The sequence below is a fragment of the Acanthopagrus latus genome, chromosome 24, assembly GCF_904848185.1.
Source record: "Acanthopagrus latus isolate v.2019 chromosome 24, fAcaLat1.1, whole genome shotgun sequence".
NCBI classification, from domain to species: domain Eukaryota; kingdom Metazoa; phylum Chordata; class Actinopteri; order Spariformes; family Sparidae; genus Acanthopagrus; species Acanthopagrus latus.
This window is the reverse complement of record NC_051062.1, coordinates 13,311,313-13,334,477: the sequence shown is the minus strand read 5'-3', so window position 1 is coordinate 13,334,477 and position 23,165 is coordinate 13,311,313. Positions and strand designations below refer to the sequence as shown.

Genomic DNA, 23,165 nt, shown 5'->3' with positions numbered 1-23,165 from the left:
CAGCCAGTTCATCAGTCAGGGCACCTCGGCAGGTTAGACATTCTGAGAGTGACGGACAGGAACGCCTACCTGTCACTATTTCTATTTTGTATACTTGGAATTGTTTAATGTTTTAAGAGCTCTTTCTTATCTGTACTGTGTTTCTGTCCTTCTGCTGCTGCAGCACCTGAATTTCCCATCTGTGGGATCAACAACGGATTATCCTGTCTTACCTGCCTTATCCTGTCAAAGAACACATAAATATACAAAGAGAGCGCTGTCACCAAGCGCCGTTTCTCCACAGTTCATCCCTCTTCAAGGTCTGACTACTCTAGTGTCGTCATCCACACCACCTAGAGACCAGTCCTCAGGATTATAACGCTGGCAGTTAACATTTCTCCAAACTACAGTAACTTCCAGGGTTGACATTCCTAGAAAGTGTGGCATTTGTCAGGGGAAGTCGGACACTTTTGACGAGACATCGAGGCATTTTCTTGTGGCAACATAACTGGATATTTCTGACGAGATTTCAGGACACTTCTGACATGATGTTAGGACATTTTCTGCCATGTTCGTGGGAACAAAACTGGATATTTTTGACGAGATGTCGGGAAATTTCTAGCTGTATTTCTAGTGACAGATCAGATACTTCTGACCAGATGTTGGCACATTTTTAGATGTATTTGTACCCACCAAACTGGGACATCTCCAGTTGGTTTTATGGCAATCAAACCTGGTATTTTAACAATGATGTTTTTCTAACCCTAACCATGTGGTTGGGGTGGTACGGCATCTTTCACATCCATTCAGTGTACGCTAACATGTCTGCAACACAGTTTAATGACACGTAGAGTTAATTTGCGTGCACAAAAATAAAGATGAATTACCCAACATTCATCCTGCTCTCCTTGTATTGCACAGCATCAATAATGTATGGAGTGTGGATTTGTTCTGCTTGGGGATTGAAGTAATTCTAATTCTCCTCAAAAAACAAAACCAGAATTCAACATTTTGCTCGCCGTCAATTAAAATGGAAAAAAGACATCCTGATACACTCCTTCACCATCCGCGACACCTTTGCTTAATCCACTTACAATATTTGAGCTGCTTCGCAAACAAATTGATATCATCAATTGTGATGTTGGCAAATACCACAGCCAATCTGCTCATGAATGTTTATCTCCTCTAACACTCACCCACCTGCTAAGAGGTGCCACGCTTTAATGAAATTGTTTGGACTACCGGCGCCCGTTGCTAAGGAACTGTGTGTCTCCTGTTTTTTTTTTTTTTCTTTTTTGTTGCCTGCAGATTCCTGTCATCAAATAATGATTAGAGATGAGCACACCTCAAGGTGCTCAAGCCAGTGAAGGGTGCATTCAGAGCTGGATTGGCAAACAGCTCCGGGGCGATGAACGAGACGCTGAAAAAAAAAATAAAACAAGCCTTTGTGTGGAGGAGCCTTTTTTTTTTTTTCCCAGTTGTGGCCCCCTTTTCAAAAGCAACACCGATGGCTTCACGACTTAACGCGATTGGAGACGCGTCGATGTTTGCGTTTTTGAAGGCAGGATGACCAGGAATTCGGCGAGCGGTGGAATTACACGGCTGAGCGTTCTGCTCCTCTGTACCTCTGGCAAGGTGTCGGCGTAAACCTGTTTCCACAACAACAACACCTCTTTCCCAGCGATTAGCGATTGTCATAGTCAACTTTAGACGCTGCTTCCTTTCATCCCCCCCCCCCTTTTTTTTTGATGTCTGATTTCTCCTCCCTTTCATATTTTTTTCAAAAGTACACATCAGCACATGGGCGCTCTCAGACATAGGTAACATGAAAAGAGTGTAAGATCAGGTGTTTCATGAATATGTTTACACGTCGGAGCCTTTCACTGGGAAATTATCCCACACTCACTGCAAAAAAAAAGGTTGTTTTTTTTTTTTTGCGAAACGACATCTGGAGGGTCGATGTTTGACTTGATTTGTGCTACTTCACGCTAAACACAGGCACTTACTTTGTGTTTCCAGGAGTGTGTGTGTGTGTGTGTGTGAGTGTGTGTGTGCTCAGAGATTAGTGTTTCTGTCTTTAACCTTTAGTCATGTCGAGGACATTCTTGCTTCCACTTAAAACATCGTCAGATTTCACGACGGGAGCCACGACGCTCAGTACGTCTGAACGTTGGCGTTTCAAATCGCACCCGGGTGGATTTTCGCAAGAAAACTGATGAGAGTCACCAGAATAATATGACAGCTTTATGTTCTTGGGGAAGAAAAACATTCCCAGATATGTTTGTTTTACTATGCATATATTTTATTTGCTGATATATTGATGCCTTCCACTGCAATCACTGTATGCTTTCTAAGAATAAATACATTTTAGAAAGTCAAGTTTAGCAGAAATCAGACCTAGAAAATATGACTTGCAATCTATCTGCTCTAACATTTGAACTTATTTTGTTTTAAGAGACACTCTGGCGCACAATTTGCTCCTAATTAGATTTTTTATTCCAGTTTTTCCTTTCTTGTCAGGCTGTCTGAGCTAATTATGTTATGAGCTGTCAACTATCAAATTAACCACCATTTGGACAATCAATTTAACATTTTCAAGTAATTTTCTTGGCAAGAAATCTCAAATTCTGATGATTTTCGCTCCTTAAACATGACAGGCAACAGTAAACTGAATATCTTGAGAATTTTATTGAGGACGTCATCTTGGGCTCAAGTTTTTCACAATTTTCTGCTATTATTCTTATTATTCTTATTATTAATAATCCAAAACTAACTGATTAAGAGCTGCAGCAATTAATAAATTAGTTGTACTTTTACGATCATCAATGTTTGAGTCATTTCTGGGTGAAAATATCTGCATTTCCAATGTGAATATTTTCTGGTTTCTTCCCTCTGTGATGGTAAACTGAATATCTGCAGGACTAAATGAGACATTTAAAGACGTTATCTTGGGACATTTTTCACCAAAACATCCAACTGATGATCAACAGACACATCCAGAGTGAAAATAATCATCTCTTTGGACCTTGTTTACTGTAAACTGTGTTGATCAGCATCTTCTTGTAGTAAGAAAAGCAGCAAGAAGTAAAAAAAAAAAAAAAAATCCTGTGTGTAGTTCACTGACATCAGGATTTCTAACTATCTCCGAAGCCTCGTGGCTTCTTTTGTCTGAGCATCAACATCCACTTTGCCAAACTCCCCCTCCGGAGATCTGAGCTGGCACTCGTTCAAAAACGTGGTCGTCGGCCCTCCGCCGTGCCACCGCCCCCCTCCTGCACCGTCTTTTACCCCCACTTGGTGACTGTAGGTGAGCATCTGGACAATGGCATACGGTTACTGGAGTCTCTCCACAGGCCCTCCGCGTGGTATTCAATCAGGTGGAGGCAGGAGGGCCTCTAGATTGTATAGATCCAGAGGGCCGATCCATAGGGGGCTCAGCCTGTGCAACTTCACTCGCTTTAAACCGCCTCCTTTTAAGGTGCAGCTATTGGCCCATTCACCACATGTTTAGATCAATTGTATCCCTGTTAATGGAAAATAATTGAAGTTTTCCACGAACCTGCTGCTGCTGCACGGCTGCGCTCAAAGAGACGACCTGTGAGGGATGTTTTTAATTCAAAACGCCGCGCTAACAGGGCGAGAGCGGGGCCTAAATTGACGTCTCTGTTCTCCGACGAGTGAAGACGCTTGTTTTTTTTTGTTTTTTTTTTGTTTTTTTCACCCTCTCCTCAGTGAGGCTAGGAGGCATCCTCGTGATAATTACTAATGCCGCGGAACAGAGGGAGAAAGAAAGCCTTCTATAGAGGCTCTATAGAAAGAGAGAGGGAGTGGAAAAAAAAAAAAGACGTGGCGGCGAAATGCAGACACATCAAGAGTCACGCCGAAATGGTTCCCCCTCCACGCATTAACGGCCGTATCAATTGAATAGCATCTAAAGTGCCTTGAAAGGAGGTCTAAGCACATGCACGGCACATACATACAGTCAGCACATCTTGTGATCTCCATCTCTAATGCTAACGTGTGTGTGTGTGTGTGTGTGTGTGTGTGTGTGTGTGTGAGGGTGGAGGAGAGGTGGAGGGAGGGTAAAGATGTTAACTGTGAAAAATAAATGTCATCATTGGCCTCTCCTTCAAGATGGTTCCCTTAGATAAAAATTCTATGGTCGAACTCGGCAACTCGAATCAATCGGCGCAATTAGGGCCCGCGGGCCATTACACTGTGCACACATCTCCCCATTCGTTACACTGAATGCTCTCTGGTCTCATTGTGCACGGCGAGGGCGTTTGTGAGAGGAGACTCAATAGAGAGGAGTGGAAGTGGAGTCTTAAGAGAGTCCCTTTGTGATCAGGGTAAATATAGCTCAAGGTAGATGAACACGTTAAGTGAAGCTGAGGTTCTCAACCTGAGGGCCGGGGTCGTCCACACGGGTCACAAGGACGGCATGAGAAGACTTAACGCTGCCTCTGAGTGGCCTACATCATCTTCACATATAGGTTACTGTGACATTATCTGCATATTAAAAGCTGAATTACAGGTTTTCTTCCATTACAGCAAGAAATCTGTCTTTCAATTTGAGTAAATTCAGCGATTTCACACATTTAAGTGTCTTTACAGGGCTAAATAAACTAATATAAAGCCCTTTTTCACTCCAGACGAAGCTGAATGCAATCTGATAAACGGCCTCCAGTGATGTCACTCAGTGGCAGAGTTGCATTGTGGGTAACACAGACTCCATTGTGTGCGGTTTAAAAGCAAAACAATCGAGGTCGACAGAGCAGAACCAGAGATATCACCTGTTTTTGACTCCATGGTGCCTACATTACCCACAATGCAACTTTCTTTGCAAGAAAGTTGATTTTTAGAGTTCCATTCCCAAAACGTTAGAAATATGACCACCATCCTAAAGTGCCGGTAGGTTAACAAGGTAGGAAAATCACCTTTAGAGCATTATATATAACAGACAAGCATTTAAAATCATGGATAAAACATGAAGGATCTCTATTATAATTTATTTTATGGACACTGGAAACATGAATCCTGGGTTTCATCCTCTGTAAACATCACACAGCTTCAATAATTTCATTGTAACAACTTTAAAGCCTCTTAAAGAGGAAGTGGCTGAGATGTTTTGACGTTTAGTCTTATGTATGGGTCAAGCTCAACTCCTTAAATTCAACACTTCCTGTCTCCCGGCGTTCCTCTGATTTCCTCGCGCACCTCTTCAGCTTGTGCTGCAGACCGTCTGTAGTCTGATGACGCTAACGAGGTTAATTTCTTTTTAACTACGGAAGCTCCCTTCAGAAAAGTTCAGATGATTTTTTATGACGTTAAAACTGAACTTAATGTGTAAAATCAGTGGAGTTTCCCTTCAGGGAGGAAAAACAAGAGGGGGAAAACCTCAAATCAAGGGTGTAGCCGTGAAGCACAAAGTGCCACACAGCTCCACGTAATCCAATAACGTAGGAGGACTTTGATGCGGCGGCTGTGTGCGGCGTGCTTCAGACTACCTGTGTCTTCTCTTGCAGAGGTTGTGACACGTAGATTTCCTTCCAAGCCGAAGCTCTCACTCTGGTGGAGTGCAATCAAAACCAGCGCAACATGCCAGGGCTTCAATCTTTAAAAGGGCCCCTCTGAGCTGCTCCCTAACAGGCCCGCTTGGCACACTCCGGTCTTCTCCAGACTCGAGACGCCCTCACCTAAATCAGCGGACGGCCTGTCCCCGATTAGCGTTAATTGCAAGCTTTGTGAGCGCGCCAGGCCCCGCCGTGGCACGGCACCGGCGTCTTCTATTTTAATTTTATTTAATTTTTATTCAATCGGGGGGAAGGTCAATTATAAGAGCAGAAATTCTGATTAGCAGCGATGGTCTGGCAGCTCATCTGAACCGGCGGGTTGATGTAAGCGGCACCATGTCGAGATTGCCTGGTGTTACCTCATCCGCCGCGCACCATGCCTACGTTCAGATCTGAACTAGGTATGGAGGAAGGAGAGGATGCATGTGGAGGGAGGGGGGGTGGACCTCTGGGAATGATGAAACAGACCTCTCACGTAGTGGAGGGGCGAGCTCGTCTGTCGAGTGTAAACCAGGCAGTCAAAACGCTTCTCCTCTTTCTGGCCCTGAGGCTCGGGGATGAGCGCTGATGGGATTCGGCCTCTGCAGCAGTGGTGATGTTTTTAAAAAAAAAAAGGTTGCTGAGAAGCTGAGACTGATGATTATTAAGACCAATATATGTCCTCTTTTAATTTAATCATCTTAAAAGGACAAAAAAACAGAAACACTTGATAATAACCATCATGAATAAAAGGTAAAGTTTCAATTGACGGATTGCAACTGCTTGATAAATGGTCTATGAAGCATTTTAATCAACTAGCTATGAAATAAAGTGTAATTAACTATAAATTCACTGTCACATTTTACCCAAAACCCCAAAAGAACCTTTTCTTTCAGGCTGAGAAGCCACTTTAAGAGCATTTATACACTTAGATTTGATGATCTGACCATAATTCTCTGGAAATCTTTATGAAATGGCCAAAATATTGCGGCTATCATCCTAAAACTCTTCTCTGAGATCCAAATAAATAAACCTTGTGCCTCTGACTCCTCAAATAACTGCATCCAGTGTTCAAAGAAGCAGAATTGTATTGATTTCTCGGGTTGATGCTGCAGCTGAGGTCAGAGAGACACTTTGATTTGAGCAGAAATGGATCACAGGAGACATCAGTGTCACCTCTCCTAGGTATGTATTGTCGAGTGACGATTGCATCCCCTTCATCTGTGACAATTATCTAATTTGTGTAATTACACCAGCATGTGAAATCCCAGCAAGCATCTGACAGGATGGGGAATGTGTCAGGAAGTGACAAACTGGCACCGAAAATCTCTTCTTTTTTTTTTTTTTTGTTCTCGTGTGACGGCAGCGTGGAAGAAAGAAGATGAAGTCTGGAGTTTTATTTTTGGTGTTGGAGAGAAAAAAGAGGATTTAGGTCACGGCGTGGAGTCGGGCTGCAGTCAAAATCTAAATGTTTGATGGATGTTCTTCCAAATTAATCAGCTCTGATTTAAAAAACCCTGAATGTGCACGTATGTGTCGTCTGTATGGGGGATGTGTGCAGACCAGGTGAGGCCTCGCTGACGGGCAGGTGAGGGGTTACGAGGCTCTGCTCTGTCAAAAGGCTAATAATTAATGATCAAATGTTAGCGGCGGTGGCGGCGCTGCCGGGCTCCACTGATGCCATTAATTCAGCTCAGTGGAGCTCAGGCCTTTTGCTCGGGACCTGCTGCAGCTGTCACCGTGCTCGCTTAATTATCCCCTCACCCTCCTCCCCCCTCGCTCACCCCTCCAGCCCGGGGCCACCGCGAGGCTGCTGCCTCTACACCCCCACCTCACCCGCCCCCCCTTATTCCGTCCTTTCCTGGGGTCTGCTGCGACGCTCAGGGCCAAAAACAAAGAGGTTAAAGTGGGTGAGTGAGTTTAGTCTCCATCTCCGTGCTCTCTATTAGTCACCGTGCGGAGATATGATACACTGAGTTTGTGTTCATCAGCCATATGAGGTAAAAAGAAGGGTCTGCGTTGATGTCACAGACTGCAAAAGGTGATGCCATGCGCTGTCCGGTGACAGTTTCTTGCATAAGAGCCCACAAAGACCCTCTGTTCTTATGACGATAATGAAAAGCAATAACACATGATACAAACAGCAAGCGTATCTTACACTATTAGGAACATAGCCGGGCAAAATTTATGATGTAATCTTCTTGTGACTTAAGTATTTGAATGCATCTTAAATTATGGGTCCTGCTACAGTTTATTTCTTCAGACGTGTGCAGCTGAACTGGCCCCAACAGGACTGGACTGTAGTGTTTGGTTATTCTGATATTGACTAGGTGGGTATGTATTCGGTTTTCATCTTTTAAAAAAAAAAAAGGTCCTTCACGAGTCGTGTCGAGCACCACTTCCTGTAACCAATCGAATGATCAAGACTGCGTTTCAACATTTGCCATCAATAAATCCTGGATATTTGTGAAGCCACAACACGTGTGTGTGAGTCATCAGCGCATTATGTGTAATTATTTTGATACACTGTTGCATTTTCTACCGCGTTGTCTATCTGGAAACCAAATTGCTCATTCAGGATGTTAAAGCTTCACTCTGATCATATCATATGTTGGGATATCTGTTGAAAACTATCACCAAAGTTGTTTTATCACACACGTCTGACCTCGACCACTTCCTGCAAGTCCACGTCCATTATTCTCCCAAACTCGCTGCTATGAAGCTTGTCAGCGGCCACCAGCAGGAGACTGTGCAGCCCTGTGTGGATTTACAGCGTCTCCGTATGGATGCTATAAATCTGATGTACTCAAAAAGACAATGTACACACAGGAAATCATCCCTGATCAAATAGACGTAAAGAAGATTTATGCTGCTTAAAAGTAAAGGAGACTGCGGGTGTGTGAAATCAGCTTACCTGGCCCTTGGATAGCACACACTTCCATGTAATATTTACCAGTGTCAGATATCTCGACCTGTCTACTCTGAGAGGGAAGTTAAGTTTACCTGCTTGTCTCAGCACAGGAGACATTCAAGGAGCACGCTCTCACGCTAACCAGTAACCTTTAATATTTCATCCCGGGCCTGGGTTGATATGTTTAGAGACCTCTCTGCACTTCCAAGTTGTTCTGAACCCATCGAGCAGCAGACGGAGGCGGAGGGTGTGTATCCACTCTCACTTTGCTGTTGGATTATTTCCGTACCTGTTCAAACATGCCCCGGTGAATTATTTATCCCGCTCAGCTCCCCACGCGGTGCACTTGTACCGCGAGTATGAAACATCTCACCCATGCTTTTACCTCGCCGCGGTGAAAATGTACCTTCGGACGCAGGGCAGACAAAAAGGGGACACTTCAGAGCAGCGATTTTCGGCCTCAGGGAGAGGGGAAAACAACGATGCTCGCGGCAAAACAAATGCAGCGCTCGCTGTTTAACCTGGGTTCTGAGCCGAGGGTTGAGATTATCCCTGAATTATGGATGAAGTCTCAAAGTGGATCGCTAGAAGGTCTACGTGTTGCACTTTTCAGGCAAAGAAGCAGCGTACCTTCACGTGTGATAGAGTGGAAAGTTTCAGGTGAGTTGTGACGCCGAGGGTCTTCTAACGTCCTGAACTACAGTTTAGTTTTGCTGTGATGCTGATGAAGATATTTCATGTTAGCAGCAGTAAGTAGAGGGGTTAGGATTACACCCTATCAGCTGGATAGGAAGAACTTCCTGACCTCAGAGATAAACACCCAGACTTGTACTAACACCACATATATATTAACTTAGTCTAAATTAGCTACCGGCATCATGTTACACATACAAAGCAGTTATACCAGCTGCAAATTCACTGGGTGTCCACACTTGCCAATGGTACAGGACAAGGAAACAGCAATGCCCTCAAAAATGACAGTGAAGAAGAAGACGGAAGCGGTACGGATGTAAAAGAAAATGGATTTGCAAATGCTGCCCGTAAGATCAATTCTGGGTTCAGCATTTTGCTCAAGAGTACTTTAACATGCAGCTGGGGGGATTTAGGGATCAAACCATCGACCTCTCACTTAGTGGATGACCTGGACCCATATAATATTGGTTAAAACCTGCTTTAGTAGTGACTGCTCCAACAGTTTCGACTGTCTGAAGTTGAATAGAATTGGACTCTCTGCAACATGTCACCTGTTCCAAGAGGACACATAACGAGTGATTTCAACCCTGCACTTCATCTTTTGCTAGGTCGATGCCACACTTTGTGTCGGGGACCGACTCGTCAACGCCGAAAACGCATCTGAAACCAGAGTGAGTAAGACGTGGCAGTGCAGCTGTGATGTACGTCTAGACAAACACAGAATGCACACATTTAATGCGGATCAGTGTGTTAAGAGACGAGCTGGTATCTGTTAGTGGACCACTGGAAGTCCACTAATTACAAAATGAGAAGTGGTTCTTTAATGACTATGGTGTAGGCCTCTTCAATTTAGTATAATCACACAAGCGAGTGTCTCGAGATGAAAGATTATCAAAAGGAGCTCCAAAAAAAATGTTCTATTATCAAATAGCCCCGATCTTCACTTATCAAGAACAGAGTGATAATTAAATTGTGTTTTTGAGTTTTTCCTTTTGAATAAAGATTGTTAACCTTAATGAAAGGTTTCCTCTCGAGGGAGAATGATCTTAGATTTTAGTAACGAGGTAATTTTTTTGGTGATAATCATTTAATGTAGAAAAGGGTCCTTCAATAGCCAACTGACTGGCCGCTGATGGAAGATAAAGTGTGTGAGCGATCTCCTCAAAGTTGTCACTCTCGTTCTTTATTGCACTTTGTAACTAAATTCACAGCAACTGCAAGTTTTGGAAGCTTTTATTATGATCTTTCAAAAGGTATAAGTTGGAAGAAATGGTCAGAAACTAGTTGAAGGGATAAACTATGAAAGCCGCCGCTCACTGTTCTCTTTGTGGTCGCTACTTTTAGCTATAGTGACTAGCTGCTGCACGTAAGTGGCTCAGTTAGCTTGACAGCTAATGGATGTGGCCTCAGTTAGCTCCCACTGGAAGCGACAGGACACCAAACTGGGACAGAACACAGCCTCTGAGACCAACAGACGCCAGTTTGAAGTCTGGCGATAAAGTAAGGAGGCGATTTACAGAAGCTCTGACCAGCACAGGAGAGAGGGAGAATATTTGAATATCTTACTATACGAATTGAGGATTTATTTATATTTATGGAGGTAATTAAGCTCATCAGGGTTCAGTTAAAGTGAGAAACTTGACATCAGAAACTGTAGGACTATTTTTTTTTTGCTCAGAAAGGTGTGAAGAGACACTGTGAGTTTATTTTGTTTACCTAAGTGGCGAACTCGCTGCTTGCATACATCTCCATGCTGGTAAGAAGTTGAATTATAAAACAGAATGGGCCAGGGCTAACTGGTTAGCATGCTGACTTCAGTGGATCTGTATCTTAGAAACTGCCCCTTTACTGAATTTAAAAGCTATATAATAAAGAACCCAAACTGTCTCGTGCAGCTGGTTTCTGATAAAACACTACAAAACTGCAAATCTATAAAAAAAACTAAAATAACAACATAGAAAAATGAATTGTCAGGGAACCAGATAGCCACTGCTAACATATTCTGTATTTATATAACAGAGAATGGAATAAAACAGAATGAGAAGGCTGCGTATCTTGGAACAGTTTTGTACTATAAGATGCAGTTGATCTGTAATTCCCTGTAAAATCCGGAGACCTCAGTATTTGTAGCCAAAGGACGGAGGAAGACTGAACAGACTTAGAGAAGGAATAACATTAAACTATGATGAGCTTTGCTTTGTAATGACAGAAAAAGTCCCCCGGAATTACACACAAACGCTGATAGAGATCAATCCCGTCTAAGCTCTTGCACCATGGCACGTAAGATGGTAGCAAATGTCCTCCTTCTTCAGCTGCACAAAAGCAATAAGGAGGTTTCTTCTTCCCCGGCTCTCCCTCCATGCACCGGGGGCGGCTTTCTGCATCAGAAGAATTCCTGGCAAATTAATGCACTACCTCTTGGGCTAATTAAATTAGAGGGGATCAAAACTACAGAGCGGCTTTTGTGGTGGACACAATGTTGTGCTTCATGCGCTCCTTGCTCTGGGGGGAATTTCTGCCATTTAGCCTCCTCGCTGCCTGCAGCTCCATGCTGGACTCGCTCTAACACAGTCAAGTTTCTCTAATTTGCTTGAATGAGAAAGAATTATTAACTGATAATAAGAAAACCGAGAGAGAGAGTGAGAGAGCGTCGCGGGGCTGCAGGCAAGGATGAGTGGGAAAAAGGGTGAACTCCGCGGCACCTGAAGCTCATGCCGTTTTTTTTTTTTTTTATATTATTAATTCCTCCCTAAAACGAGGCATTCAGGAGTAAAATTGCTGTGCAAATGACAAGAACGATTATGGTTGTAATTCCTCTTCTTTGGGAAATGTGTGCAGCTTTGTTGCAGCTCTAACTGGATCAGGCCGCTAACAAGCTACCGCTAACCACGTAGCATTAAGCATGACCTCTGCAATGCATGATGGTTCATTCTAAGGTTATTCTGCTGTGCAGAGGACACAGACACAGACGTCACTGATATTATTCTGCGGCGGAAATGCCAACCTCCACATTGTGGAGCAGATAAACAGGTTTACTGGATGTAATTACAGATTTTTGCTGTGAATAATAGCATCAGAAACTGCAAAATATGAAGTGCATGACTACAGTTGTCTGTGTCTCTTGCAGGTTACCGTGACTGAGGAGCATTTTAAAGATGATTGGCTGCATTTACTGTTATATCATGTTGCATTTTCTTTATTTGCTACAAACCGAGACATGACATGTTTGTGCTCACTTAACATGCTAATGTTAGCAGCAGTGTTTTAAACTTTATCGACAACACTCGAGTGTCATGTTCTCGTGTAAAGCCACATCAATCATTTGCCAGATATTATTAGAACTCTATTAAACTCTGAATAAAACGTGCATTATTATGAAGTTAAACCCATCATTTAACTGTTGCAGCTGGTTGTTTGCTCATTATGTGATGAACATGAACAATCTTTGTATGTACTGTTAGACCAGGGCAACTAGTTAGCATGCGCACTCCATTAGATTCCTCTGCAAACACAATATATAGGACGTTTTAAAACCTGGCTGACTGCATCAGAACATGAACGACACGACCATTGAAGCAGCCCGGCCGGCGTAAAAATACATAAGAGCCAAGGAAAAAAAAAAAAATGCTTTCCCTTTTAATCAACTTTCTGCCTAAACTTGTGTCCATTCTTCTGCGGTTGGCAGCCTTTTTTTCCCCCCCGTGCAATACGCTCCTTGAGATAGTCACACATTACGACCAATTTGCAGCAGAATTAATCAATTGAAAGAAGTCGCCCGTACGTAGCTGTGAGGCATAATGTCTGAGAGAGGGGGAGAGAGGAAAAAAACTGATTTGGATCAGCAACAGAAGTCCTGAGTGTGTTTTGCATGCCTTCAGGAAATCTCTCAGAAGTGGAAGGAAGTAAACCCCGCCCGCCCGGCACATCTCGGTCCGTGCTGGCAGCGGCGTGCCAACAGATTAAGAATTAATTCAGCCGTCAAAGCCTGCTTACCTTGACATTAAGGTGGGGTTCCCCCTCCTTAAAGACATCTGCATTCTGTGTTTGGTCCTGCCTCCGCGATTACAAAGTGACTGCTGCAATCCTCTGCAACACGTGAGAGAGGTTAATCATTCAGGTTGATACAACCGCGGCTCCTTCGCATCAAAGGGGGAGATTAATACAAAGACTCAACCTGAAGTCACCAGCGAGGGTTCCTACAGCACGTGTGTGCATGTTTATTACATGAATACATCTGCATCCTTTCATTTGTCTTGGATGGAAGCATGTTTACCCGCCCGTTCCCACAGTCAACACTGGGAACAAAAACCCCCACAAAGTGCACCTCGGCTAATACCGTTCACATTTTCCCTGACAAACACTACATTAGATTATAAAACCATCAGCTGCGGGAGCAAAAATCACATGTGCTGCTGTATGTTTTCTATTCACAAGCTGTTTCCTCTTTACACCTGGTTTATTTTGTCACAAACTCAGCACAGACACGCGGACAAAGGCAGACTGTCTTCTCCCGTGTCGGAGACAATGATGTCTCGGTGAGGGATCCTTCAGCTGGAGGACCGTCACACTTGTGACTTCCAGCTCGGGAAGCTTCTTTAAACACCAGGCTGCTCGCTAATGACTGCAAGGACTTAGAACTGAGAACTGTCACTCTCCTCTCAGTATGCATCATGCATGTCCACATGTGTCTGAATACACTGTACGTGTCACCACAACAGCAGTAGGGACACCTCGACAATGACGAAGCCACAAATCAGAACAAAAGAAAAACACAAGTTACATTTCTTTGCTTATTTTACCAAAAACGAAGAAGAAATGTATCACAAAACATCTTTTCAGGTGCTCCTGTAGTTTCAAAATAAAACAGGGGCTGCAACTACCGCAACTAATCTCTACTAACAGTCTCCCGCTCAGTTGACTTCTGGCTGAATTGTTCTCAGGTGACTGTAGATCTCAGTATAGTCCAGTGTTTCCCACACATTCGAATCAAGTCCGATCTGATAAGTGAGACGCTGCTAGTCCTCGACCAATCCCCCGCCACAGTGCACCCGGGTGTCATGTTTACATCACGGCCAACGGAGACAGAGCCAATAACCACCCGTGACTACTGCAGAGAAGAATGCCGATTGCACCTTTCCCCCCCCCACAGTGGACTAAAGCCAGATGTAGGTGGGCGTTAGTTGGTTTTTATTGTTCTGTATAAAAAGGGTATTTCTACTTGTTGAGTGCAGACAAAGGATTAATCATTTGATGCTAAAAACTGAAGTGAAAGCAGAGAATGTTGGACTACACAAGAAGTGGAAATGAAAGCACTTCTAAGTGTTATTCCACATTATTAACAGGCGGTATCCACACGGCGAACAGGGGTTTTACAAGCAAGCAGCTGTCTAAATTGCAACTTGCTCTCTAATCCAGAGAGAATTAGGGCCCTTCCTGTGTACAAGGCCCTCTCCCAGTCAGGGCCCCTGTCCTGTTTAGATTTGTGAGCTTGATAAACCTCGACGGCCAACAGGTCTGTTATGAGTGGGAAACAGCAAAGCAAGGGAGGAGGAGGAGGAGGGGGGCACATTTTCTCATAGCCAAAGTCAACCAGGGGATAATACCTCAATCCTAATGGGGCTCAGCGCGGGCATTATCTGGCCTCAAATGTTTTTTCCCCCCGCTTCCTCTTTGTCCGCGTAGAGTTTATCCAGACGTCCCCTCCCCACCTCCCTCCCCTTCGCTCCACGCCGCCGGACCAACCTGTTTGGTTTGGTTTCAGGTAGATGGGGGGGGTGGGGAGCGTGAACACAATGAGGATGTGAGACAAAAGCTCTCGGTAAAGTCCCCCTCTTCCTCTCCTGTCAGAGATAAGCCCCGGTTTTGCCTTTTCCCATGATAGCACCGCGGGGACGAGGCGGCGGCAGCCACGGTGGCCTTGGTCTAGTGATTACAGCCGCAATGCGAGCTGACATTGTCGGGAGAGAGAGCTGTTTGCTGGCGGAGATTAAGTAATGATTCTTGTTGAGGAGAATTAAGGGCGGGGAGTGAACGGTGGCACGGTGGCGCACACCTCAAGAGCCGGATTGCCATTTTTTGAAGTGATTACAAGGTCGTTATGCGGCGGGGAAGCTAATGATGCACATTTCAACTTGTCTATCACCAAAAAGAGAAATCATACTCGCTGTTTTTTTTTTCCCCGAGCAACACGTTCACTCGTCTTACTAATGCCGCCATCCTGAAGACGTGAAGAAGACGAAGACGAAAAAAAAAAACAAAAAAAAAAAAACGGTGTGTCTCCTTAATGCAATCATTTTCACATCAAGAAAAACGTGCCAAAATATTTTCCCGCGAAAGCCGGCCTTATTTGTCAAATTCTCCGCAGACTAATCTCGCAATATTGCACGATGAATATTCCTATAAAAAATGGGGGTGACGGAGGGTGATGGTGATGTGATGGTGGAGGGAGGGAGGGCGTGCGGGCGGGTGGTGCACGCTGGGGGTTTTTAATAAGGACAGTTTATCTTGTGTCGACAAAAAATAAAATTAAGACAGTTGTCAGGCGCTCGCCCTTCTCCTCGCAGGTGATGGAAGACGCGGGGAAGGCGGCGGCGGCAGTGGCGGCCGGTTGAGGTGAACAGATGGTGATGAGGCCTTGTTGCTAGGCGGAGAGAGGCCTGAAGAATTTCTTCTCTAATTCCACATTATTTGCCTTCGCTGCCGCAGGTTTCCTCTTTGCTTTCCACGGGCAAGGACAGACAAAGAGAGCGTCGCGGTGCTGTCGGGGGGGATCTGGGCCGGGTCAAGAGTGAGGGATTGTGGGATACAGCTGGATTAACTGGAGGAGATCACCTGGATGATACTGCTACCTGAATGATTTGTCTCAATCTGAACAGTTTTACTGCAGAAAGTCTTTCTTAAAGTCTTTCACTATTGATCTGAGAGAGTTTCAGTTTAATGACAATAAAGTTAAATTCTATAACAACAAAATGAACTGACACAAAGTTAAAATAGAGAAAAAAACGAAATAAAAACACAACTCATGATTATTAAATCAAACCAGGGCTGCAAGTAATGACTGTTTTCGTTGCTGATCAATCTGTCAGTCATTTTTCCAATTAATTAATTTGCTTTTTGGTGAAAAATGCCCAACATGATGTCGTCACTCGACCTGTTTTGTTCACTGAATTATATTCAGTTTACTGCCGCAGACGAGGGAAGAAGCACGAACATAGTCACATTTAAGAGGCTGGAAAAGGAACTTTTTGACTTTCATTAAATAATGAGTCAAATTAATTATTAGAATATCAAAACATGTGCAGATTAATTTAATAGCTGACAAATAATCGATTATAAAAAGGTAATAAAAGTCAATCAAAACAAATATTTATATATCTTACAAGTATTACAAAGTACAGACACACTGACGGTTTCATTAACACTTGATATATTAAAGGAAATAAAAAAATAACAGTCGGCCTTTCTCGGGAGTTTCTGAGTCCGACTGCCTAAAATATGGACTCAAAAATCAAACGTGACAGTGACGCCATTCTTTTTTTTTTTTTTTTTTTTAATCGGCCCTCAAAAGAATTCACGCTCGCTCTTATCGCACGACAAAAAACACGGGCACAACATTTTTCTCTCCGGAGCGTCGAGCGAGGGCCACTTCACTTCAGAGGACGCTGGAAAAGCTTCTCCCCACTAGGTCAACAACCCGGCCTGAGAACAGACTCCTTCTCTGCTCCGTCTCCAACAATCACACCGACTCCAACCACAGAGGCCTCCCCCCCACCACCACCACCACCTCCTACCTTCTCTCACTTCAACATAGACCCCCACCCAAAAAGAAAAAAAAGGAATCGCCAGCTTTCAGCACACACTACGACCCTATCTCTCTGTATACAGGACCCTGTCGGCCCGTTTCCTCTGTCAAACACCCCCAGCCTCCCCTCCTCTTTTTTTTTCTTTTTGTTTGCTTTACTGTAATCATTTCGCTGGCCCAGAAACGTGTGGGTGTGCTGGCAGCCGCACAAAAAAACGAGAGAGGCAGGGAGAAAGAGAAGTTACATGGGAACTGAGTTAAGGTTGAATATTTATTAGAAGAAGCCATCTGGCGTCGCGATGTCTGTACAAAGAGGGCTCGCTCTCTTCTTGTAATAGTCCTCCTCCTTCTCCTTCCCCGACTTTATCTCCCTCTCATTCTCTCTCCCGTTTTCTTCATTTCCCCCCGTGTCCCAGAGAAAATATTCAGCTCCGACCACATGCTCGCGGAGCCTTTCACATAATCACAGCATTATACCATTTCAAAGAGTCGCTAATCAAAGGAAAGAGCGCTGAGATATTTTACCCTAAATGGTTTACTCTGCCGCTCTCGGGGGGGTTTTGGCGATTTTTGTGACACGCAGCCGTCACACACCTCGTGTTTCTGTGTCGCCACTTCGCAAAGCAAATAGAAGTTTTTACAACAGCAGATTATTTTCTGTCCCTGCTCACATATACGACAGATTTTTTTTTTTGTTTTACAATCACTGCCAACAGCGAAAACCACGTGACCAACATAGATACCAACGTTTTTTAAGTGGATCTTTACCTGAGAGACACATTTGATAGTTCTTGGCAGCAGCTGAGCAGATAAAGTGTGAAGGTAAAAAAAGATGCCAAAGTGGAAGGAGAGCTGGCCGTTGATTTAATTGGTGTTTTTAGAGGCTCAGTAAAGTCGAAACCGACTTACACAACGTAACAGGAATTCATCAAATATCCCTGAATTAGTTTAGGTCAAGGTAATTTATTTTAAACAGGGCTGCATAATGAAAAGAAAGTTTCTAGTCCCTTCATGCGATACAAACAAACATATATGTATGTATTAAAAGCATGTTTATTATTGATTTTAAGACATTGATAAGCACCTATAAGATTTTTTTTTTTAAATGGGTTCAATTCCAGCCCTCAAAAAACTGTTTTTAAAGACATAATATTGAATTTATTAATATTAATAAGGTATTGTTCTCACTTTCGATCTGGTAGCCAAATAAAGAGTAATTAACTGTGATTGAATGGATAGTAAAAGATGGATTAAACTGATTTTGAAGCAATAAATCTTGCATATCTCAATAACCGTTCATCTGATCCAGTTCACACTTGGTAGGTTTGTTGTGGAGGACACATGAAAGTGTCAAATCTGGTCCAATTTGGACATTTGATATAGACGATATTTATACATACCTTATAGACAGCGAATACCACTCTGTGCAGCAGCAGGGGGCGTGGCTTCAGCATCCCTCTCATGTGATCTAATGGGGAAGCAGACATAAACAGCTGCTGTAGTGTGTCACAGTGAGAAAAAAACAAAACAAGTATTTTCTATTCTTCAGCAACAACAAAATAGGTAAGATTTATGTTTCTGTCAGCAGTGGTGTGCTAGCTAACGGTAGCCTTCATGGTAAAATATTTACCATTGCTGGGCAGCGGCTCCTGAAAGCTTCTCCCATTGGTTGTTGTGGTCTGGTTGGAAAAAGAACAAAAAAAAAGAACAATTACAATTAACTTGGAATCCTCTACATGATGTTCTTAAGCGTAAATACACTTTTAAGTTTCTTATAAGTGTCCAAAATTAATTTGTCATGCTATTATTTACCATAAAGTGTTACCAAGACATCTGTATTCACTGCACGTGTGTTTTCATGTGAATGTTTGCATGTGTGTGCGCTCTCCATACAGCATGTATGTGCCATAGTGATTGGTTGCATATGTGTGTGCGTGCCTAAACGCATGCAAACACGCAGCATCTCCTTCGTCTGTGTGCAAAACCGACTTCCTGGATTGGAGACGCAGGAGTCCAGAGGGAACATGAGGACGAAGCGGGCCGCATTTCACACAACAAATCCCTCGGGAATGTTCGGGGTTCCCCGCAAGAATGAAAGCCTTCCCGGGGGAATTCTCCATGGAAATACATCAGCGTGCATACTCATTCCTCTTAAGGCGTACAGTATGCGCCGCTCAGCAGGCGTTTTCTCCAAAGTTAGTCAGAAATCTAACACACACGCTATATCGGGGAGAGGTTTTATACTCCTCACAACCTTCAGTTTGTACTAAAAATGAGTTTAAAACCATAACCAGCAGAATATCTCAAACATGATGACTTAGCTGCTCCAGCTGACACACAGATATGTGGAGCTATTCTGGGCTCGGAGTCTTTACTGAGAAGAAATATCATTGGCAAAACAGACTTATAGATAGAGTCTGTAAGGCCTTCACAGGAAGGAGATTTGTGATGACATGCAGACCCAGTTTAGCTCTCTAATGGCCGAGTTCAAGGCATTTTTCATGTTCACATGTGGTTAAGTATAACACTAGAATGGCATTCAGTAGAGCGCATACCTCTGCCAAATGCCCAAAAGACTGCTTTATGTAATCACTTTAGAAAAAACAACATAAGGCTGCCTGATCCATGCCAGAGAAATTAACCAAAAAGTCAGGAAACACCCATGCAAAGACATCCGGATCAACATCTGAGTTCTGTGGTATTCTGGTCACTAGTTTTTGTGGGTTCTGCTTAAAAAACCCAAGCAACCATCAGACCAATACAACCAACAACCAACAAACCAATACAACCAATCAACCAACCAACCAATACAACCAACAACCAACCAACCAATACAACCAACAACCAACCAACCAATACAACCAACAACCAACCAACCAATACAACCAACAACCAACCAATCAACCAATACAGCCAAGCAACCAAACAACCAACCAACAACCGACCAAGCAACCAACCAATACAACCAATACAACCAACCAACCAACCAACAACCAACCAATACAACCAACAACCAACCAATCAACCAATACAGCCAATCAACCAAACAACCAACCAACAACCGACCAAGCAACCAACCAATACAACCAACCAACAACCAACCAATACAACCAATACAACCAACAAACCAACCAACCAAGCAACCACCAACCAAGCAACCAACAACCAACCAAGCAACCAACCAATACAACCAACAACCAACCAACTGACCAACACACAAACCAACAAGTGGCACAAACCGACCTTCCTCTGTGGAGGTAATTAAAACAACTTACTGTTTAGAGCGACTTAACGGGGAAACGCTCTATAAGAAACGTCAGGAGGAAGTATTCAGGAGGATAAAATGTTCTTTGTCGGCCCACGTCAGATTAATTATTTGTAATTAAAAGTCAATTAAACTTGAGTTTTGTCTCGGGTAAATATTTAGTCGTGTTATGACAACAGTTCTCATACATGTAGCGCTGTGATTCATTTGATGCTGAATGAAATAGTGGAGGCTTTCAAGGGGCCGTACACAAATGATAAAACTTCAAGAGCGTGAAATGGATTCATTGTGGTGCCTGAAGAATGTATTTATCTGAATTCCAAAGTCAATAAATTGAGCATCTCATCAACACTGGTGTGTTATTAGCGCCTTCAAAGCATCAATAAAGTTTGATTCATAGTTCCCGCAGCACTTTCCCCCAAATTGTTGCCATGACGGTTCAATGCAGTGTTGAGAAAGAGTTTTCTGCGCCACCACAGACAAATGAGTCTTGTCCCTAATTTGACTCGACGATTAATTCCCCCACTTGGAAAAACCACGTTTGGTTTTTATTGCCAAATTTGGTCTTTTGAGTGACTCCGTTTTTTTTTGCTCTGGTTTTCTTCTCGACTCGGTTCTGATTGGGCCGCGCTTGGGAGAAAAAGAAAAACAAGTCGCCGCCCTCCCACTTTTCAACGATAAAGGCACGAGCTGAGAGGAACAGAGGAGGATGGTTTTCTCTCACCGAAAAAAGACCAAACAATTACGTGAAATATGATATTCACCAGGAGAAGCGTGTGTTTATGTCTTCTCATTGGCAGCAGATGAACCAAATCCCACAGCGCTCTCTGGCTTTACATGCACTACGTCTTCTAAAGTCTGCAGAGAAGGCCAGCCCAGAGGAAACTGTATTAACTTTAGGATTTACTGCCTTTAATTGAAAGGATTTTTCCACATTATGAGAGCTATTACTGAGGGCAATATAGTTGCATTAGAATAGAATAAATGAGTCGGGGATGTTTATGGAATGTCTTCCAGTTTGCAGGTACACACCATGCATCCCAATTATGGCAGAATAAAGCAAAATGAAATTTCCATCTCCATTCAGGAATATGAATGTGCAATTTTACGAGGGGGAAAAAGGTGCCAAAGAGGTAAGTACCTCGCCAGCGCCGTGAAAAATGGCACCAATTAAAGCCTAACTTGCTTGTTTTCTCATAACATACATGTTTTCATAACTCTGAAATCAAATAATTGCTCCTCTTTATATCACGCACAATAAAAGTGAAAATATGGCGGCTGGAGGATGCTCCTGAATATTTTAGAGGGGATTTCTGAGGTACTCAAAATAAAAAAAAAAAAAAGAAAAAGAACAGAAAAAGAGGGGAGGGCAGCAGAAAATGTGGTGTAGTGAGATGCATATTCGAGGTTCCTTCAAGAAATCGGAGAGGAAGAAAAAAAAAAAAACATCCTCGTTTATCTTTCGGAGGCTGGAAAATGCACATGATTTCATTTTTGTGATTACATGCCAAAAGCAGCACACTGGTCCCTCACAGATTATATGAAAACACTGTGTTTGTTTTCTGGAAAGCAAAAAAAAAAAAAAAAGAAGATAAGTGTTTTGTTTTCCGCCCGGAGCTGTGCAACTTCTTCTTCTCCTTCTTCTTCTTCTTCTCTCTCTCCGTCCGGCAGGTTTCCACCAGGCTGCGTCCAATCAGAAGCCGGTTCTTTAAGCAACACCAAGTCAATTAAAGTTAATTTATAGGTTATTGTAATTATCGCTGCACTGAAGTACAATTGGTGGTTTATTACTTCAGTAGCTGTTTATATTACACACACACACACACACACACACACACACACACACACACACACACACACACACACACACACACACAGACACTAGACTGATGTTAATCAATTTGGAGAACTGCCCGGATTGTTTAAACTGTCATCACCACCCATCAGTCTACCGCACTCTCTCAGGAATATGAATATCTCCAGGGGGAGGCGTTCTTCCAATACACCAACACACACACACACACACACACACACACACACACACACACACACACACACACACACACACACATCCATTGACGCACACAGGCGAGGAGGCGCTCAGACTTCTGGGATGATCACATCACACAGGACCGAGAGGAACGCCCTCCACTGAAACTAGTTTTTCCTAAACAAATCTATTATTATTGCTCAACATGAGCTCTGTAATACAGTTAACGTTATTATGAGATTATAACTGTTGGATAATGTTCACGTCTCATAGACGGACGTCACTTGATGTGAAATATAGCCGCTAAATGCCTGAAACTCTACGTTCATCCACGTTAAATCATAATCAACATGAGCATTTCTGGGTGTAATTACCTTTTATCTTCTTTAAGATCAGAAAATCAACGTGGCGATTTAGGTCTAATCGTCCACCAATCTGTACATAAAGCACTTTGGCTGATTTTGTATCTAAGGGAGGTTATTTAGACCAAACTTAAAGGAACATGTCGTGCAAAAATTTCAAAATTCAGTCATGATCTCCTCCTCTCATGCTGATAGAAAGACAGGTGAAGTTTAACTCATCGCAGCATTTTGCTGAACAGCTTAACTACTTGGAGACTTGTTCCGAAACCTAAAAAGCAAATAAAATATAAAATGGCACCGGACGACTCCCTCTGATGTAATCAAAGTATCTGGAAGACAATTTTTTCACACCTTCATGGTGCCGTAAAGCTCGTGCAGCCCGTTTCAGACAAGATGAATGCTAACTCTTTTAGCTCAGCGGCTACATGGAAGATTTCAGCTTTAAAAAGGAGCCTAAATAACGTATTTTTAAATCAGTTTAGGATCAAAATTGAGTGCGTGGGAGATTTTTAGTTTCATGCACGTACAGAAACTTGCACACAAACGCTGCAGCTGTGGAACAAGAAAGCCCTCTGAACTCTGTGTTGTGTTTTATTGTTTCTTTTGCTTTAA

General features: G+C 43.1%; 1 protein-coding gene across 4 annotated transcripts in view; it reads right to left on the bottom strand.

Moving 5' to 3' along the window:
- The window catches only part of zeb2b (zinc finger E-box binding homeobox 2b), a 443,989-nt gene that overhangs the window by 138,431 nt on the left and 282,393 nt on the right, over window positions 1–23,165 (bottom strand). For all 4 annotated transcript variants that reach the window (XM_037091001.1, XM_037090998.1, XM_037091002.1 and 1 more), the window contains 2 exons: window positions 18,567–18,615; window positions 18,337–18,404 (listed from right to left, as the gene is read on the bottom strand). The gene's annotated coding sequence lies outside the window, so the exon portion shown is untranslated. The remainder of the gene's footprint in view (window positions 1–18,336; window positions 18,405–18,566; window positions 18,616–23,165) is intronic.